Consider the following 19,639-nt stretch of genomic DNA (forward strand, 5'->3'; position numbering starts at 1 on the left):
TGGCTAAAAGAGTACTGTGTTCTACACAATCAACATAAATAAATGACCAAAAGTAAGTGTTTTGTAGAAAATTTTATTTTCTTTAAAGGCCCTCAGATTTGAGCTTAGTCCTGAATGGAGTTTGGTAAAAAAGACTGCGATGGTCAGACTTTCTGAGTTTTTATAGTGGTTTAAAATGAAAACAGACTAGCATTCATATGTTTTCTGGCAATTATATTATCTTATAGAATTGTATCAAATGTAAATGGTGTAGTATATGAGGAAGTGAGTTAGATTCTGTCTATTGAGTAACACTGTACAACAGGGAGTTATAGAAAGCTTTTTTATTACCTCAATAGTACTTAATTTAGGTCAGTGATCTTTATCAGCAGAATAAGTGGATCTGGGAGTATAATTCACGCTGAAGACATCCTGGGCATCCTACAGAAGATTCTGGAGGAGTGGTAATGTTATCATTCTGTGGTTATAAGAACACGTAGTTCTTTACTGGTGAGTGTTTGGTCTATTTAGAGAATAAGTATGCAGTGATCTTAATCAGCAGGATAAGTTCATCAGGAGATATAATTCAACGAGAGTAGAATCTGGGTAAAGCGGAGATGTTATCGTGGGGGAAGGGAGGCAGGTTAAAGGTTTGAAAGAACAGTGAGTTCTTTCCTGGAGGGATTTGTGTCTGTTATAAGAGTAAGTAGGACAGAGTGACATGTATCTTGGAAGTGCATTGAAAACCTCTTCTATCAATATCCCCCTTACCACTAATGCTAAAAAATACTAAAAGCTATTTCCATGAAAGAAATATATCTTTCTCTATCTAATATTGACATCCCTATCAATCTGTGTTATTTACACAACGGTTAAGATATTTTTCAAACTTGTTTATAAAATCCTCATTGATCAAAAATCTTCAAAAAGATGTGCCATATGACCTATCTTACTGTTTGAAATTGTAGAGATTCGAACTTGTGCCGCTCGTTGTTTGACACTCTCTGTATTTTAAATGTGAACAAATTTATTTTGGTTACAGTTTATTTCATCGCTCATGGATAACAATTCAACCACACGAGATTACGGTCGGGTGTCTGATACACCCTCTATATTAAATATTACAGTGGAAATAGTTGTGTTTTTATTGAGTAAGCTGTTATTATTTTGTGTTACCTGGTTATTTTCTCATTATCAAAGAGGAGTGTTATTCTCATTCAGATAATAAATGAAAAAATGTATTATGAAATTTATCGACATTTTAAATTTACATTTTATGCTGTGGAGTAAACACTTTGCTATATAACGTTGTAAATAAATTTACGTAACTAAAATTCTACATAATGTGACATCTCTCCATTGCGTACCTATCCATGCTTTGTACATTTTTTAATTAATACAAATAACGTACTCGATTTTAAGAATTATGAATATATGTTTACATTTAACTTATGACTAATATTTGTATACGTGATAGAATAATAAATTAGGATTTGCGTACAACAGTGTTATAAGGTACCTATCGTTCCTTACTTACAGCAATTTTTTATTATTAATATGTGTGATTTATTAAGGCAATTAAACGGAATAGGGCTCTTCTTCCATAATAAATGGTTCCTTACTTATTCTAGACAATAATATGTGTATCAACAGTGTTTACCTTTAGGTTTTATTGTTTTTATTCTTTATTAGTGATAAATTAAAAAAAAGTTATTGTAAACTGTAACAATCATAACTCACCATTGCATTGTTGCCTAGTATACATAAGAGACAATGCATTGTTATGATTATATTGCATTTTGTTCCAGTTCTAGTTTTATCAATGTGATTTTTTGTGTTTTTCTTTATAAAACAATCTCAAATTCTTACTAGTTTTCTATTATTTTATTAGTTGGAATTACCAATTTCAAGAAGACACATTAAATACAAAGTAGAATAGGAGGGTCATCATTACTTTACCAACAAAACAACTCATTCATAAAACATTAGACGAAAGGCACATTGAGCTCTCAAGACGTTATTTTGAACGAACTGAATCCTCTCAGCAAACCATTGAGTGGACACTGCAGTATGTTGCTCGCTATATTACTAGATCAATAGCGTAATATGATCATTACAACCACTTCTTCTGCAGACTGTTGGAGCTTAAGTTGTCTGAAGCTGAAAGAGGGTTCCCATTAGAGCTGATGTAGTAAAACCTAGACTATACAGAACATCTATGAGTGGTTTCATTCAAAAAGGAATGATACTATTACGATTACTCAAGATATTATAGAGGTCGTTCTATAGCGCACATTTATTTATATTTTATACCAAGTTGTGTAAATCATGTCCTAATTCAAGCTCCACTGTAACTTTACCATTCCCCTATTCACCTTTCAATTGTGAATATTGAGTGTGTGCTCTGAGTCACAGAATTTACTTATTGAATCCTTCTGGAATTCTTTCCAGACGCAGTACTAAGATGAAGGGGAACCGTAGCTAAACTGTTTTCACCACAGCAACATTATGTGTAGAAGCCTCGTTTACTCTAATTTGCCTAGGAATTATGACACTCGTCGTGCACTCAATTGTGCACATGCCGATACAATTGGATGACCTCTTCACAGAGATTACACTATACGGTGTAGTTTATGTGTGTATAATGTGTAAACGATATAATGAGTTAACTTTGAGCTTCATCCTTGCCAACTTTTTTTGGTCTCTTCAGTCGAATACAGAGTTAAGTAGTCAATATTGTGAGAGTGTCTGATTCCAAACGCTGCACTACGTATAGAACTACAAGAAATATGAGCAAACTCATTATTTACACTCAATAATCCTTTCCCTCCTTACCTACATTTCTTTTTCTATTGTCTTTGTGAACGAGTTCTCCTAGAGGGTGGAGATTTCTCAGAGTTACTGGGGATGTACCTAGAATGCGGATTTACCTACAACTGCGTGTGTTCTAAAACTACTTCAGGAATTTATGGTTTAATTGACTTAGGAAACCAGTTACTGCGTTAAAGTGGACTGATTGTCTGAAGAATACAATAATAATTATGTGTCTGAAATTTTATTGATTAAGAGTGGTTTTTACTCACTGTTGGGTGTTGTATTCGTGCTGTCTGGAACTGGTTATTTATGCACGATCGAAATCTGCTTGAACGTCGATCGGAGGAACTGTGAGTAGCTGGTGCATATTGACTTTGCTGATGGTTGTCTTACGACATTATCATCGATCTGCATGCAGTAGACGGTAGCTGGTCTGTTGATCGGCGAAACTGATCTGTGGCGCATGCGCCGCGGTAAACCACTGCTGCCACGCGCACGGCCTGACCTGTACCTGCTCAACTCACGGCTGGCGGAACGGAGCATTTACTGCTGCGCCTGCCGCTGACTGAATACGTCCCGCCTGACATCGCTGCCTGCGCCGTGCATCGCTCCGCATCGGGCGACATGGTGATTCATACCCGTTCAACTATAGCGCAGCTTTCTTTCATTAATTGAGGCTGTTCTAAATGACGCAACGGGTTTTGACGACGCTACTGAATGCGTGATTACTCGTATATGTACGCAATTAAAAAGATTGCGAGTAAATTTTCCCAACGTAGATTTTGATGAGCTCGAAACTGATTTTTGCGAATTATTAAAAAAGGTGAATGACTCAAATATTTTGAGTCAAACCTTACATTCTGAAAATGAACATTTAAAGTTGCATACTGGTGCCTTGGAAAAAAACTCCAAGATGAGAAATTTCAAAGACGTTCTGAGCTGAATGACTCCTTGAACGCTCAAGATGTGATTTTAGAAGAGAAAGACGCTATTTTAAGTGAGAACTTAATGTTAAAAACTAGTTCTAGTAAACTTAGGTCTAAGATAGATGAACTTATGAATGATTATTCATGTGTAAATGCATTGCAGTCCGAAAAAGATATGTTAATTAAACAACTTAATTGTAACATTGATGAGTTAAACAGAAAGCACGCAGATTTATCCTCTTTGGTAAATACATTGAAAAATCAACTAAAATCGGCAGAAGCCGGGACGTGGCTAATGAATAGATGGGTAGACGATAGAGTCCTAGACTCATACTTTGAAACATTTGCAAAAGCCTTTTCTGATCTACCTTGTAAAATCTTATTTTTGGGCCCAACTCTTGTTCAGATGGTAAAATTGGGGGCAGAAGATGATGCTAAGGCGCTTCTGTCGCAGGTGTCCCTTTCATCTTCGCATTATGTTTTCTGTTGTGTTAGTAACAACGTCGCGACCCTGAAAGACGACTCAGGGACGCACTGGAGTTTGTTATTTGTGGATGTTGCTGAGGGAGCAGCTTATCATTTTGATTCCCTAAACCAGTCAAATAATTTATCTGCTAAGTTAACGGCCTCAAAGTTGGGGGTGGAAGAATGTAACTTTACTGAAATTAGCTGTATGCAACAAAAGAACAGTTTTGAATGCGGTATAAGTGTGCTAGTGAACACTAGACTTGTAACTGAGGGGTTTTGTGCTCGGGGGCCCACGTCTCAATGTTCTTTCATGGACTGGTACAGGAACTTCTTTACGCCGGACTTAACTGCTGACGAGGAGTCTAGTGACAGACTGTCTGATGGTTCTTTAGTGCTACCCCTGCTGAGTTGTGCAAGCCCTAGCAAGGTTGAATCATTGCCTGTAAATAATGTAAATAGAACTGTAGATTTAAGTAAAACACAACCTGAATGTAAAAATAGCCAAAACTATGAGTCATACAATTTAGATCCCAGTGAATGGAATGTTGTCAAACGAAAGCGAAATAAGACTACTAGTCATAAATCCCAAACATACTGAGTAAAAAAGAGGCCTGGGCCGCTATGTAGAAATCGTTATCATGTTTTAGATGGTTCAAATAATATAACATGTGAAAATGATATTAGAGTTATTAAAAATGTATCAGGTGTATGGAGAGAAAAACCTAAACAATCGCAGTCTAGAAATAGTTTTAAGCGAATAAAACGACTGAGGGCAAATGTAGTAACAGAGTCAACCGAAAAGCCGGCTTCACCCTATGCATGTTCTGTAATGGGATCAAACGGTGAACACCAACAATTATTTGTAAGTGAGGGTTGTACTCCTGAGCGGTCGCGGGGTACTGATCGGCAGGTTGGCGGTGGGACATTAAAGAATGTCTTGGTCATCGGTGACTCATTGTTGCGATATGCTGGGAATCTCTGCTTGAAAAATGGGGCCACCTTAGATATCAATCCAGGTGCAAAAATTGAGCATATTAAGCAAAAGCTTTTGAAGTATGTGCCAAACCAGCCAAAAATTATTTATATTCATGTTGGCACCAATAATCTTGTTGATGGTTATAACGGACGACCTGGGTACAATGGCGGTTGGGGGAAGCGCGCGGCACTTCATAGCATGGCGGACCTGTTGAGTACCGCAAAAAAACACTTTCCAATTTCTGACATTATGTTGAGTAGTGTTTTAACTAGGCGAGACATTGCACCACTACCACTTTGTAATTTTAATGAACAGCTAGAAGTTATGTGCATTAATTTTAATGTCACTTATGTTGACGCGAACCGCCTGGTGAGGGGGTATCACCTTGCTCGTGATGGTCGTCACTTAAATTGGGCAGGAAATTTCTGGTTCGGGAATTTTATTTTCAGGTGTTTGCACGAGAAAAAAGCTTTCCGGGTGGATGTTCGCCGGTTTCCGCAGTTCCTGGCGACTTTAGAGCTGTTCCTGAGGTGTCACAGGCTTCTGTTAAGCATATGGAGTCGGGAAACGGCATCAGAGGGGCTTGTTTTCCAGAGTTGGGCACTTAAATGTGAGATAAATGAACACAGGTTTCCAGGAGCTGTGTGCGGTTATTGATGATTTCAAATTTGACATTCTTGGTCTCTCGGAGACGTGGTTCACTCCAGATGTTTCCTCGGATTGTTTCATTGTAGATGGCTACTCTTTATGGCGCAAGGACAGACAGGGCGCTGAGGGTCTCCCGGGAGCCGCTAGTGGAGGAGTGGCACTCCTGGTTGCAAATCATCTGCAAATGACGCAGGTTTATTTGAACAATGTTGATAGTCCCTTAGAATATATCTGTGGCAAGTTTAGTTTGAGAAACAAGAAGCTGTGTGTGTGCGTGGTATATAAACCACCCTGTGTTATATATTCCACCCTGAGTTCTATTTTGTATTCTTTGTTTATTGATCAGATGTTGGATGTTGATGATGTTGTTTTGTTGGGTGACATTAATGTAAATCTTATGGATACTGGTAAGGCCGATTGTAGATTCCTGAAAAACCTGTATGAATCGTTAGGGTTGGTACAACTCATAACAGAGCCCACTCGTGTCACCGAGAGCTCTTCGACATTGATCGACCATATTGTTGTGAATAAAGGTCTAGACATAGTCAAAGTCGGTTTAGTGGATACGTCCAAAATTCTTGATTCAAGACGTAAACAAATTACGGACCACCACCTGGTATATTGTGATCTCAGGTATGGCAACTATAGGCCAAAGGAGAAATTTATAACTTATCGACATTTTTCCAATTTCGATGTGTCTCTTTATGTTTCTTTGTTGTCACGTATTGATTGGGATGATATTGAGACAAAGACCTCGGTCGAGGAAGTTAGTCAATTGTTAACTACCTACATTGTCCAACTGCTTGACACCTGCGTACCGTTAACAAGAAAGCGAGTCACCAAGAAGAAAGCCCCATGGCGGAGTGACGAGATAAGAGAGCTCACAAAAGAAAAAATATTATTTCAAACGCAGACTGCATGATAGTGATGTTTCGGCTGCTAGAACGCTGTACTGTAAGGCACGAAATAAATTGAACTGCGCCATCAGAAGAGCAAAACGAAATTACTTTCACGACAAGCTGAATTGTAAGGACTCTAAATCATTCTGGGGTGTTTTACGGTCCGGTGGAGTGCTGGAAAATGACCGTAATAGTGACGATATAAGATTCTCAGCTGATGACCTCAACAGGTACTTTGCAGGCATGGGTGGTGGAAGCAGGATTAGCCTCGAGAAACTGAATTTCTACAGAAACAATGTTTGTGAGGATCTAGCGCATGGTTTCAATTTTGTGCCAGTTACTGAGGGTGAGATCAAATGCATAATGAATAACATTACGTCAGTGGCTGTGGGGACTGATGGAATATCTATCAGGCTAGTGAAAGCCATGAGCCCATATTGCTTGGGAGCTATTACGCATTTGGTTAACCTGTCCCTTGCTTCTGGGTGTTTTCCATCATGCTGGAAGCAAAGTCTTGTCACGCCCATACCCAAAATAAAGAATCCAAGTGTGATTTCCCAATTTAGGCCGATATCGATCCTTCGGGCCATGTCAAAAATCCTTGAGAAGGTAGTGGTGAATCAGTTGACAGCTTTCATTGAGGCTGAAAATATTCTTCCTGTACATCAGTCTGGTTTTAGGAAGTCTTTCAGCACTACCTCCGCCTTGATAAACATTATGGATGAGCTGCATGTAGCGAAAGATAAAGGTTTTGGAAGTATTTTGGTGACGCTTGATTTCTCTGAAGCGTTCGACTCAGTGAATTATGAACTGTTTCTTGCCAAATTAAATTTCTATAGGTTTAATGAAATCGCTACAAAATGGTTTGGCTCATATTTGAGCGGACGGAGTCAGGTGACGAAGGTAAAAGAAAACTGCTCTTCCTCGCTGTCGAAGGATACAGGGGTTCCTCAAGGGTCATGTTTAGGGCCTGTTATGTTCATTTTATATACTGCTGATCTTGAACTTGCATTGTCCTCGTGTTCACTCTACTCCTATGCGGATGACTCTCAGATGCTTCTAACATATCCCCCTCCAGGTGTCCATGAAGCGGTGCAGTGTTTCAATGCTGATCTGCGTAGGGTTAAAGAGTGGTCGGAGGGACATGGCCTAAAGTTGAATGCAGATAAGTGTTCTGTGGTGCATTTTTGCTCACCATTCATTAAAGAGACCATGAACAGGAGTATTCTCTCTGTTTCTGTTGAGGGTATTTGTTTGGAAGATCGTGTTTTTGTTAAAGTCCTGGGAGTTATAATTGACAATCAGCTAAACTTTCTTAAACATGTTGAATTGATTTCTCAACGTGCAATGTGTAAATTGAGAGTTTTGAATAGATACAGAGCGTTAATTCCAATGCTTTCAAAGCTGCATATTGTAAATTCTCTGGTATTTCCATCAATATATTACGCCCTTCCAGTGTTTGGTAGCTGCTTAACTCAAGAGGCAAATATCATCCTTGCACGGATACAGAACAGTGCGCTGAGGTTTGTTGATAATCTAAAAAAATTTGACCACATCTCACCTTATCGCAAAAGAGCAAATTTACACTCTGTTCAAGATATTTGTAGGCTCCAAACTGTGACATTGGTGCATAAGGTTTTGGTAACTGGTGAACCCTCTTACCTGAGACGGAAACTAGTGGCGCGAGCGACTCTAAGAGAACGGCACACTCGACAGGACGACAAGCTGCAACTGCCGCGTGTGCGGTTGGAGGCTACAAAAAGGTCCTTCTCGTACTTTGGACCCCAGGAGTACAATGTCTTACCACCAGTTAAATAGACTTTGTCTGTTAAACTTTCAAAAAGGAAGTTAAAACTGTATAGGTACCTTAATGATGTATTGTTGTTTAAGTATGAATTTTCTATGTAAATTACCAGCACGCAATATTTGGGTGTCACAGTTTTAAAATACGAATTGTACTGTTATGATTAGTTTGACGTGAGTCGATTTGTAAAACAGATTGTAAACTGAAATCCGCTCAAGAATAAAGGCCTTATTTATTTATTTATTTATTATTGTGTTTCACACACTAACTGGTAACCAATAGGAAATTATATGTCAAAACCAGCTATTGGTATTCCCAGGACATCCTCCTTCTTTTCTGTCAGACAAAACCAAATTTTATAAATGCTATGTTATTTATGGTTATTGATGTTTATTGGTTCTCTTACTAACTTGCCGTAGGTTCTCAAAATAACTAGTGAGTTAATGATTTATCTGTAATAACTAACAATAAATGTGACTTAAGCTGGGGGTTTTTTAACGAGACTTTAATTAGTTAATTTGCCACCAAATTGGAGAAAAGCCCTTTAGTTTGCGCCATTTTTCTTCTTTATGTAATATCTTTAAAATGAGATTTCACTTGATAGGAGTTTCTATTTAACAATTGTAAATTGCCCTCAAAATGCCCCATTTGGGGAAGGGTAGAAGTAAAAAATTCACCTGCATTAAAAGACACCTAATTTGGTTACACATTTCCCAAAAAGTCTATGATTCCTTATGGTAGTCATATTAAATATAATTGAAATTATCTCAAAATAGTTAATCCGGTTGGAATTAATAGGATTTTTAGTTCGAAAGTTATGACTTAAACTTTTCTAGAAAGAAAATGATTCAGGAAATTTCGATTGGTGGACCTTGTAGACAAGAAGCTGATGAACAAACAAGAGGGAATTTCAGTGACGAAGCGGGTTATTTTTGGTCACAAAACTTCGTCACAGCATAATCGATGTGGTCACGTAACTGAGATCTACAACTGTTCAGAGTTTACTGTTGATACAAACTACAGCGCTTCGCAGTGACGAGGTAGGTTGTTTTTGGTCACGGAACATAGTCGCAGGCCACATTAATGTCGTCACCTAACTGAGATCTACAACTGTTCAGAGTTTACTATTGATACAAACTACAGCGCTTCGCAGTGACGAGGTAGGTTGTTTGTGGTCACGGAACATAGTCGCAGGCCACATTAATGTGGTCACCTAACTGAGATCTGCAACTGTTCAGAGTTTACTGTTGATACAAACTACAGCGCAGCGTTCAACCCCTTGTCAATCCTTCGTCAAAGAGACCCTTTAAACAGTCGGACAGTAGGTCTCAGGATATGACTATGGACCCGGTGTCCGCCCCCCCCCAAATAGTAGGTGTGAATGGTCTCCACGTTTACACTCTGCCCCTGACATGTTTAGTGTCAATTCTGGATAATCATAAAATAAATTTATAAGATTAATCTACAAACGTCCCATATGTTTATATTTGCATGATCTCAAATGTTGTGATCAATGTATACATTCACTCTGTCAAGTTTCCCTGAATTCGCTTCAATATAAAAAGATCGTTTTCGCGCTAGGGCTCTACTCCAAAGATTTTAAATTTGTTACAAGCAGTGAGAAAATATTTAGATCCTTGTTAAAATTTTGCATGGAGACTGAAACATAAGTACTTGAAATATTCATACTTTACTTCAAAATTATCAAAAGCTATCCAATATTATAATTTTCATATCTTTTTTTGTTTCATATAAAAACCTTGAATCATGGCCAGGCCCTCAAAACACTGTTCTTTAACTCTTTAAGTTTGAGCAATCAATTTTGGGTTTGAGAAATAAGATAAATATAAAATGTGTATAACATGCATATAAAAGTTAGATGCTTGACAAAGTCTATTTAACTGGTGGTAAGACATTGTACTCCTGGGGTCCAAAGTACGAGAAGGACCTTTTTGTAGCCTCCAACCGCACACGCGGCAGTTGCAGCTTGTCGTCCTGTCGAGTGTGCCGTTCTCTTAGAGTCGCTCGCGCCACTAGTTTCCGTCTCAGGTAAGAGGGTTCACCAGTTACCAAAACCTTATGCACCAATGTCACAGTTTGGAGCCTACAAATATCTTGAACAGAGTGTAAATTTGCTCTTTTGCGATAAGGTGAGATGTGGTCAAATTTTTTTAGATTATCAACAAACCTCAGCGCACTGTTCTGTATCCGTGCAAGGATGATATTTGCCTCTTGAGTTAAGCAGCTACCAAACACTGGAAGGGCGTAATATATTGATGGAAATACCAGAGAATTTACAATATGCAGCTTTGAAAGCATTGGAATTAACGCTCTGTATCTATTCAAAACTCTCAATTTACACATTGCACGTTGAGAAATCAATTCAACATGTTTAAGAAAGTTTAGCTGATTGTCAATTATAACTCCCAGGACTTTAACAAAAACACGATCTTCCAAACAAATACCCTCAACAGAAACAGAGAGAATACTCCTGTTCATGGTCTCTTTAATGAATGGTGAGCAAAAATGCACCACAGAACACTTATCTGCATTCAACTTTAGGCCATGTCCCTCCGACCACTCTTTAACCCTACGCAGATCAGCATTGAAACACTGCACCGCTTCATGGACACCTGGAGGGGGATATGTTAGAAGCATCTGAGAGTCATCCGCATAGGAGTAGAGTGAACACGAGGACAATGCAAGTTCAAGATCAGCAGTATATAAAATGAACATAACAGGCCCTAAACATGACCCTTGAGGAACCCCTGTATCCTTCGACAGCGAGGAAGAGCAGTTTTCTTTTACCTTCGTCACCTGACTCCGTCCGCTCAAATATGAGCCAAACCATTTTGTAGCGATTTCATTAAACCTATAGAAATTTAATTTGGCAAGAAACAGTTCATAATTCACTGAGTCGAACGCTTCAGAGAAATCAAGCGTCACCAAAATACTTCCAAAACCTTTATCTTTCGCTACATGCAGCTCATCCATAATGTTTATCAAGGCGGAGGTAGTGCTGAAAGACTTCCTAAAACCAGACTGATGTACAGGAAGAATATTTTCAGCCTCAATGAAAGCTGTCAACTGATTCACCACTACCTTCTCAAGGATTTTTGACATGGCCCGAAGGATCGATATCGGCCTAAATTGGGAAATCACACTTGGATTCTTTATTTTGGGTATGGGCGTGACAAGACTTTGCTTCCAGCATGATGGAAAACACCCAGAAGCAAGGGACAGGTTAACCAAATGCGTAATAGCTCCCAAGCAATATGGGCTCATGGCTTTCACTAGCCTGATAGATATTCCATCAGTCCCCACAGCCACTGACGTAATGTTATTCATTATGCATTTGATCTCACCCTCAGTAACTGGCACAAAATTGAAACCATGCGCTAGATCCTCACAAAACATTGTTTCTGTAGAAATTCAGTTTCTCGAGGCTAATCCTGCTTCCACCACCCATGCCTGCAAAGTACCTGTTGAGGTCATCAGCTGAGAATCTTATATCGTCACTATTACGGTCATTTTCCAGCACTCCACCGGACCGTAAAACACCCCAGAATGATTTAGAGTCCTTACAATTCAGCTTGTCGTGAAAGTAATTTCGTTTTGCTCTTCTGATGGCGCAGTTCAATTTATTTCGTGCCTTACAGTACAGCGTTCTAGCAGCCGAAACATCACTATCATGCAGTCTGCGTTTGAAATAATATTTTTTCTTTTGTGAGCTCTCTTATCTCGTCACTCCGCCATGGGGCTTTCTTCTTGGTGACTCGCTTTCTTGTTAACGGTACGCAGGTGTCAAGCAGTTGGACAATGTAGGTAGTTAACAATTGACTAACTTCCTCGACCGAGGTCTTTGTCTCAATATCATCCCAATCAATACGTGACAACAAAGAAACATAAAGAGACACATCGAAATTGGAAAAATGTCGATAAGTTATAAATTTCTCCTTTGGCCTATAGTTGCCATACCTGAGATCACAATATACCAGGTGGTGGTCCGTAATTTGTTTACGTCTTGAATCAAGAATTTTGGACGTATCCACTAAACCGACTTTGACTATGTCTAGACCTTTATTCACAACAATATGGTCGATCAATGTCGAAGAGCTCTCGGTGACACGAGTGGGCTCTGTTATGAGTTGTACCAACCCTAACGATTCATACAGGTTTTTCAGGAATCTACAATCGGCCTTACCAGTATCCATAAGATTTACATTAATGTCACCCAACAAAACAACATCATCAACATCCAACATCTGATCAATAAACAAAGAATACAAAATAGAACTCAGGGTGGAATATATAACACAGGGTGGTTTATATACCACGCACACACACAGCTTCTTGTTTCTCAAACTAAACTTGCCACAGATATATTCTAAGGGACTATCAACATTGTTCAAATAAACCTGCGTCATTTGCAGATGATTTGCAACCAGGAGTGCCACTCCTCCACTAGCGGCTCCCGGGAGACCCTCAGCGCCCTGTCTGTCCTTGCGCCATAAAGAGTAGCCATCTACAATGAAACAATCCGAGGAAACATCTGGAGTGAACCACGTCTCCGAGAGACCAAGAATGTCAAATTTGAAATCATCAATAACCGCACACAGCTCCTGGAAACCTGTGTTCATTTATCTCACATTTAAGTGCCCAACTCTGGAAAACAAGCCCCTCTGATGCCGTTTCCCGACTCCATATGCTTAACAGAAGCCTGTGACACCTCAGGAACAGCTCTAAAGTCGCCAGGAACTGCGGAAACCGGCGAACATCCACCCGGAAAGCTTTTTTCTCGTGCAAACACCTGAAAATAAAATTCCCGAACCAGAAATTTCCTGCCCAATTTAAGTGACGACCATCACGAGCAAGGTGATACCCCCTCACCAGGCGGTTCGCGTCAACATAAGTGACATTAAAATTAATGCACATAACTTCTAGCTGTTCATTAAAATTACAAAGTGGTAGTGGTGCAATGTCTCGCCTAGTTAAAACACTACTCAACATAATGTCAGAAATTGGAAAGTGTTTTTTTGCGGTACTCAACAGGTCCGCCATGCTATGAAGTGCCGCGCGCTTCCCCCAACCGCCATTGTACCCAGGTCGTCCGTTATAACCATCAACAAGATTATTGGTGCCAACATGAATATAAATAATTTTTGGCTGGTTTGGCACATACTTCAAAAGCTTTTGCTTAATATGCTCAATTTTTGCACCTGGATTGATATCTAAGGTGGCCCCATTTTTCAAGCAGAGATTCCCAGCATATCGCAACAATGAGTCACCGATGACCAAGACATTCTTTAATGTCCCACCGCCAACCTGCCGATCAGTACCCCGCGACCGCTCAGGAGTACAACCCTCACTTACAAATAATTGTTGGTGTTCACCGTTTGATCCCATTACAGAACATGCATAGGGTGAAGCCGGCTTTTCGGTTGACTCTGTTACTACATTTGCCCTCAGTCGTTTTATTCGCTTAAAACTATTTCTAGACTGCGATTGTTTAGGTTTTTCTCTCCATACACCTGATACATTTTTAATAACTCTAATATCATTTTCACATGTTATATTATTTGAACCATCTAAAACATGATAACGATTTCTACATAGCGGCCCAGGCCTCTTTTTTACTCAGTATGTTTGGGATTTATGACTAGTAGTCTTATTTCGCTTTCGTTTGACAACATTCCATTCACTGGGATCTAAATTGTATGACTCATAGTTTTGGCTATTTTTACATTCAGGTTGTGTTTTACTTAAATCTACAGTTCTATTTACATTATTTACAGGCAATGATTCAACCTTGCTAGGGCTTGCACAACTCAGCAGGGGTAGCACTAAAGAACCATCAGACAGTCTGTCACTAGACTCCTCGTCAGCAGTTAAGTCCGGCGTAAAGAAGTTCCTGTACCAGTCCATGAAAGAACATTGAGACGTGGGCCCCCGAGCACAAAACCCCTCAGTTACAAGTCTAGTGTTCACTAGCACACTTATACCGCATTCAAAACTGTTCTTTTGTTGCATACAGCTAATTTCAGTAAAGTTACATTCTTCCACCCCCAACTTTGAGGCCGTTAACTTAGCAGATAAATTATTTGACTGGTTTAGGGAATCAAAATGATAAGCTGCTCCCTCAGCAACATCCACAAATAACAAACTCCAGTGCGTCCCTGAGTCGTCTTTCAGGGTCGCGACGTTGTTACTAACACAACAGAAAACATAATGCGAAGATGAAAGGGACACCTGCGACAGAAGCGCCTTAGCATCATCTTCTGCCCCCAATTTTACCATCTGAACAAGAGTTGGGCCCAAAAATAAGATTTTACAAGGTAGATCAGAAAAGGCTTTTGCAAATGTTTCAAAGTATGAGTCTAGGACTCTATCGTCTACCCATCTATTCATTAGCCACGTCCCGGCTTCTGCCGATTTTAGTTGATTTTTCAATGTATTTACCAAAGAGGATAAATCTGCGTGCTTTCTGTTTAACTCATCAATGTTACAATTAAGTTGTTTAATTAACATATCTTTTTCGGACTGCAATGCATTTACACATGAATAATCATTCATAAGTTCATCTATCTTAGACCTAAGTTTACTAGAACTAGTTTTTAACATTAAGTTCTCACTTAAAATAGCGTCTTTCTCTTCTAAAATCACATCTTGAGCGTTCAAGGAGTCATTCAGCTCAGAACGTCTTTGAAATTTCTCATCTTGGAGTTTTTTTCCAAGGCACCAGTATGCAACTTTAAATGTTCATTTTCAGAATGTAAGGTTTGACTCAAAATATTTGAGTCATTCACCTTTTTTAATAATTCGCAAAAATCAGTTTCGAGCTCATCAAAATCTACGTTGGGAAAATTTACTCGCAATCTTTTTAATTGCGTACATATACGAGTAATCACGCATTCAGTAGCGTCGTCAAAACCCGTTGCGTCATTTAGAACAGCCTCAATTAATGAAAGAAAGCTGCGCTATAGTTGAACGGGTATGAATCACCATGTCGCCCGATGCGGAGCGATGCACGGCGCAGGCAGCGATGTCAGGCGGGACGTATTCAGTCAGCGGCAGGCGCAGCAGTAAATGCTCCGTTCCGCCAGCCGTGAGTTGAGCAGGTACAGGTCAGGCCGTGCGCGTGGCAGCAGTGGTTTACCGCGGCGCATGCGCCACAGATCAGTTTCGCCGATCAACAGACCAGCTACCGTCTACTGCATGCAGATCGATGATAATGTCGTAAGACAACCATCAGCAAAGTCAATATGCACCAGCTACTCACAGTTCCTCCGATCGACGTTCAAGCAGATTTCGATCGTGCATAAATAACCAGTTCCAGACAGCACGAATACAACACCCAACAGTGAGTAAAAACCACTCTTAATCAATAAAATTTCAGACACATAATTATGATTGTATTCTTCAGACAATCAGTCCACTTTAACGCAGTAACTGGTTTCCTAAGTCAATTAAACCATAAATTCCTGAAGTAGTTTTAGAACACACGCAGTTGTAGGTAAATCCGCATTCTAGGTACATCCCCAGTAACTCTGAGAAATCTCCACCCTCTAGGAGAACTCGTTCACAAAGACAATAGAAAAAGAAATGTAGGTAAGGAGGGAAAGGATTATTGAGTGTAAATAATGAGTTTGCTCATATTTCTTGTAGTTCTATACGTAGTGCAGCGTTTGGAATCAGACACTCTCACAATATTGACTACTTAACTCTGTATTCGACTGAAGAGACCAAAAAAAGTTGGCAAGGATGAAGCTCAAAGTTAACTCATTATATCGTTTACACATTATACACACATAAACTACACCGTATAGTGTAATCTCTGTGAAGAGGTCATCCAATTGTATCGGCATGTGCACAATTGAGTGCACGACGAGTGTCATAATTCCTAGGCAAATTAGAGTAAACGAGGCTTCTACACATAATGTTGCTGTGGTGAAAACAGTTTAGCTACGGTTCCCCTTCATCTTAGTACTGCGTCTGGAAAGAATTCCAGAAGGATTCAATAAGTAAATTCTGTGACTCAGAGCACACACTCAATATTCACAATTGAAAGGTGAATAGGGGAATGGTAAAGTTACAGTGGAGCTTGAATTAGGACATGATTTACACAACTTGGTATAAAATATAAATAAATGTGCGCTATAGAACGACCTCTATAATATCTTGAGTAATCGTAATAGTATCATTCCTTTTTGAATGAAACCACTCATAGATGTTCTGTATAGTCTAGGTTTTACTACATCAGCTCTAATGGGAACCCTCTTTCAGCTTCAGACAACTTAAGCTCCAACAGTCTGCAGAAGAAGTGGTTGTAATGATCATATTACGCTATTGATCTAGTAATATAGCGAGCAACATACTGCAGTGTCCACTCAATGGTTTGCTGAGAGGATTCAGTTCGTTCAAAATAACGTCTTGAGAGCTCAATGTGCCTTTCGTCTAATGTTTTATGAATGAGTTGTTTTGTTGGTAAAGTAATGATGACCCTCCTATTCTACTTTGTATTTAATGTGTCTTCTTGAAATTGGTAATTCCAACTAATAAAATAATAGAAAACTAGTAAGAATTTGAGATTGTTTTATAAAGAAAAACACAAAAAATCACATTGATAAAACTAGAACTGGAACAAAATGCAATATAATCATAACAATGCATTGTCTCTTATGTATACTAGGCAACAATGCAATGGTGAGTTATGATTGTTACAGTTTACAATAACTTTTTTTAATTTATCACTAATAAAGAATAAAAACAATAAAACCTAAAGGTAAACACTGTTGATACACATATTATTGTCTAGAATAAGTAAGGAACCATTTATTATGGAAGAAGAGCCCTATTCCGTTTAATTGCCTTAATAAATCACACATATTAATAATAAAAAATTGCTGTAAGTAAGGAACGATAGGTACCTTATAACACTGTTGTACGCAAATCCTAATTTATTATTCTATCACGTATACAAATATTAGTCATAAGTTAAATGTAAACATATATTCATAATTCTTAAAATCGAGTACGTTATTTGTATTAATTAAAAAATGTACAAAGCATGGATAGGTACGCAATGGAGAGATGTCACATTATGTAGAATTTTAGTTACGTAAATTTATTTACAACGTTATATAGCAAAGTGTTTACTCCACAGCATAAAATGTAAATTTAAAATGTCGATAAATTTCATAATACATTTTTTCATTTATTATCTGAATGAGAATAACACTCCTCTTTGATAATGAGAAAATAACCAGGTAACACAAAATAATAACAGCTTACTCAATAAAAACACAACTATTTCCACTGTAATATTTAATATAGAGGGTGTATCAGACACCCGACCGTAATCTCGTGTGGTTGAATTGTTATCCATGAGCGATGAAATAAACTGTAACCAAAATAAATTTGTTCACATTTAAAATACAGAGAGTGTCAAACAACGAGCGGCACAGGTTCGAATCTCTACAATTTCAAACAGTAAGATAGGTCATATGGCACATCTTTTTGAAGATTTTTGATCAATGAGGATTTTATAAACAAGTTTGAAAAATATCTTAACCGTTGTGTAAATAACACAGATTGATAGGGATGTCAATATTAGATAGAGAAAGATATATTTCTTTCATGGAAATAGCTTTTAGTATTTTTTAGCATTAGTAGTAAGGGGGATATTGATAGAAGAGGTTTTCAATGCACTTCCAAGATACATGTCACTCTGTCCTACTTACTCTTATAACAGACACAAATCCCTCCAGGAAAGAACTCACTGTTCTTTCAAACCTTTAACCTGCCTCCCTTCCCCCACGATAACATCTCCGCTTTACCCAGATTCTACTCTCGTTGAATTATATCTCCTGATGAACTTATCCTGCTGATTAAGATCACTGCATACTTATTCTCTAAATAGACCAAACACTCACCAGTAAAGAACTACGTGTTCTTATAACCACAGAATGATAACATTACCACTCCTCCAGAATCTTCTGTAGGATGCCCAGGATGTCTTCAGCGTGAATTATACTCCCAGATCCACTTATTCTGCTGATAAAGATCACTGACCTAAATTAAGTACTATTGAGGTAATAAAAAAGCTTTCTATAACTCCCTGTTGTACAGTGTTACTCAATAGACAGAATCTAACTCACTTCCTCATATACTACACCATTTACATTTGATACAATTCTATAAGATAATATAATTGCCAGAAAACATATGAATGCTAGTCTGTTTTCATTTTAAACCACTATAAAAACTCAGAAAGTCTGACCATCGCAGTCTTTTTTACCAAACTCCATTCAGGACTAAGCTCAAATCTGAGGGCCTTTAAAGAAAATAAAATTTTCTACAAAACACTTACTTTTGGTCATTTATCCAACGGTTAGGCTATGAAACACCCTGAAAGTCAAAATTCTTGATAGATCCAGAAAATTAAACAAACTATTTTTTATTTTAATTCAAGGGAAACCTCATTTCAAAATTTAACAATTATCTTTCAGAATTTAACAGTATGGTTTAGTTATTCATTAAATTTATAATGTTCGCTTGGTTCTTTGTTTATACTCAATACTATTTCTCGTAACAGGTCTGTTAATTCCATAGATATGTACGTATATATGGGATTAGATTAACAAAAAATAACTATGAAAGGAACCAAAAATAATCTTGTACTTAGTTTGCATAAACTACTTGACTTAATTATCTTACTAGTTATACACTTTAAATAAGGTAACGGTAACATACAATTTAATGACCATAGTAAAAACGGATATAAAGATCTAACTAAATATCTATTACAAAAGAGATTGAGTAAATAAAACGAAACTTACAGGCAACTACGCATTTCCCAAAGATATTTATCAAAGAGGATTTAAGCAGATAATCCCTGGTAACAATTTATGCCGCTGCTTCTACATGAAGTCCCTACAATCCGGCAGCTTTGTTGGTTTAGCGTTACATTGTATCATGTCACGGCCTAGATCTCTATTGGCACGCTATTGAATATATTCTGTCTGGAGTACCAGATTATCGTTTTAACTTGCAAAGTGGCCTATCATTTCTTTAAAACAGCGCTTAAGAATGTTAAAAACGCGTCAATAAGAGCATAGACTTTAGA

This window comes from Homalodisca vitripennis, chromosome 6 (genome assembly GCF_021130785.1).
Source record: "Homalodisca vitripennis isolate AUS2020 chromosome 6, UT_GWSS_2.1, whole genome shotgun sequence".
Taxonomy (NCBI): Eukaryota; Metazoa; Arthropoda; class Insecta; order Hemiptera; family Cicadellidae; genus Homalodisca; species Homalodisca vitripennis.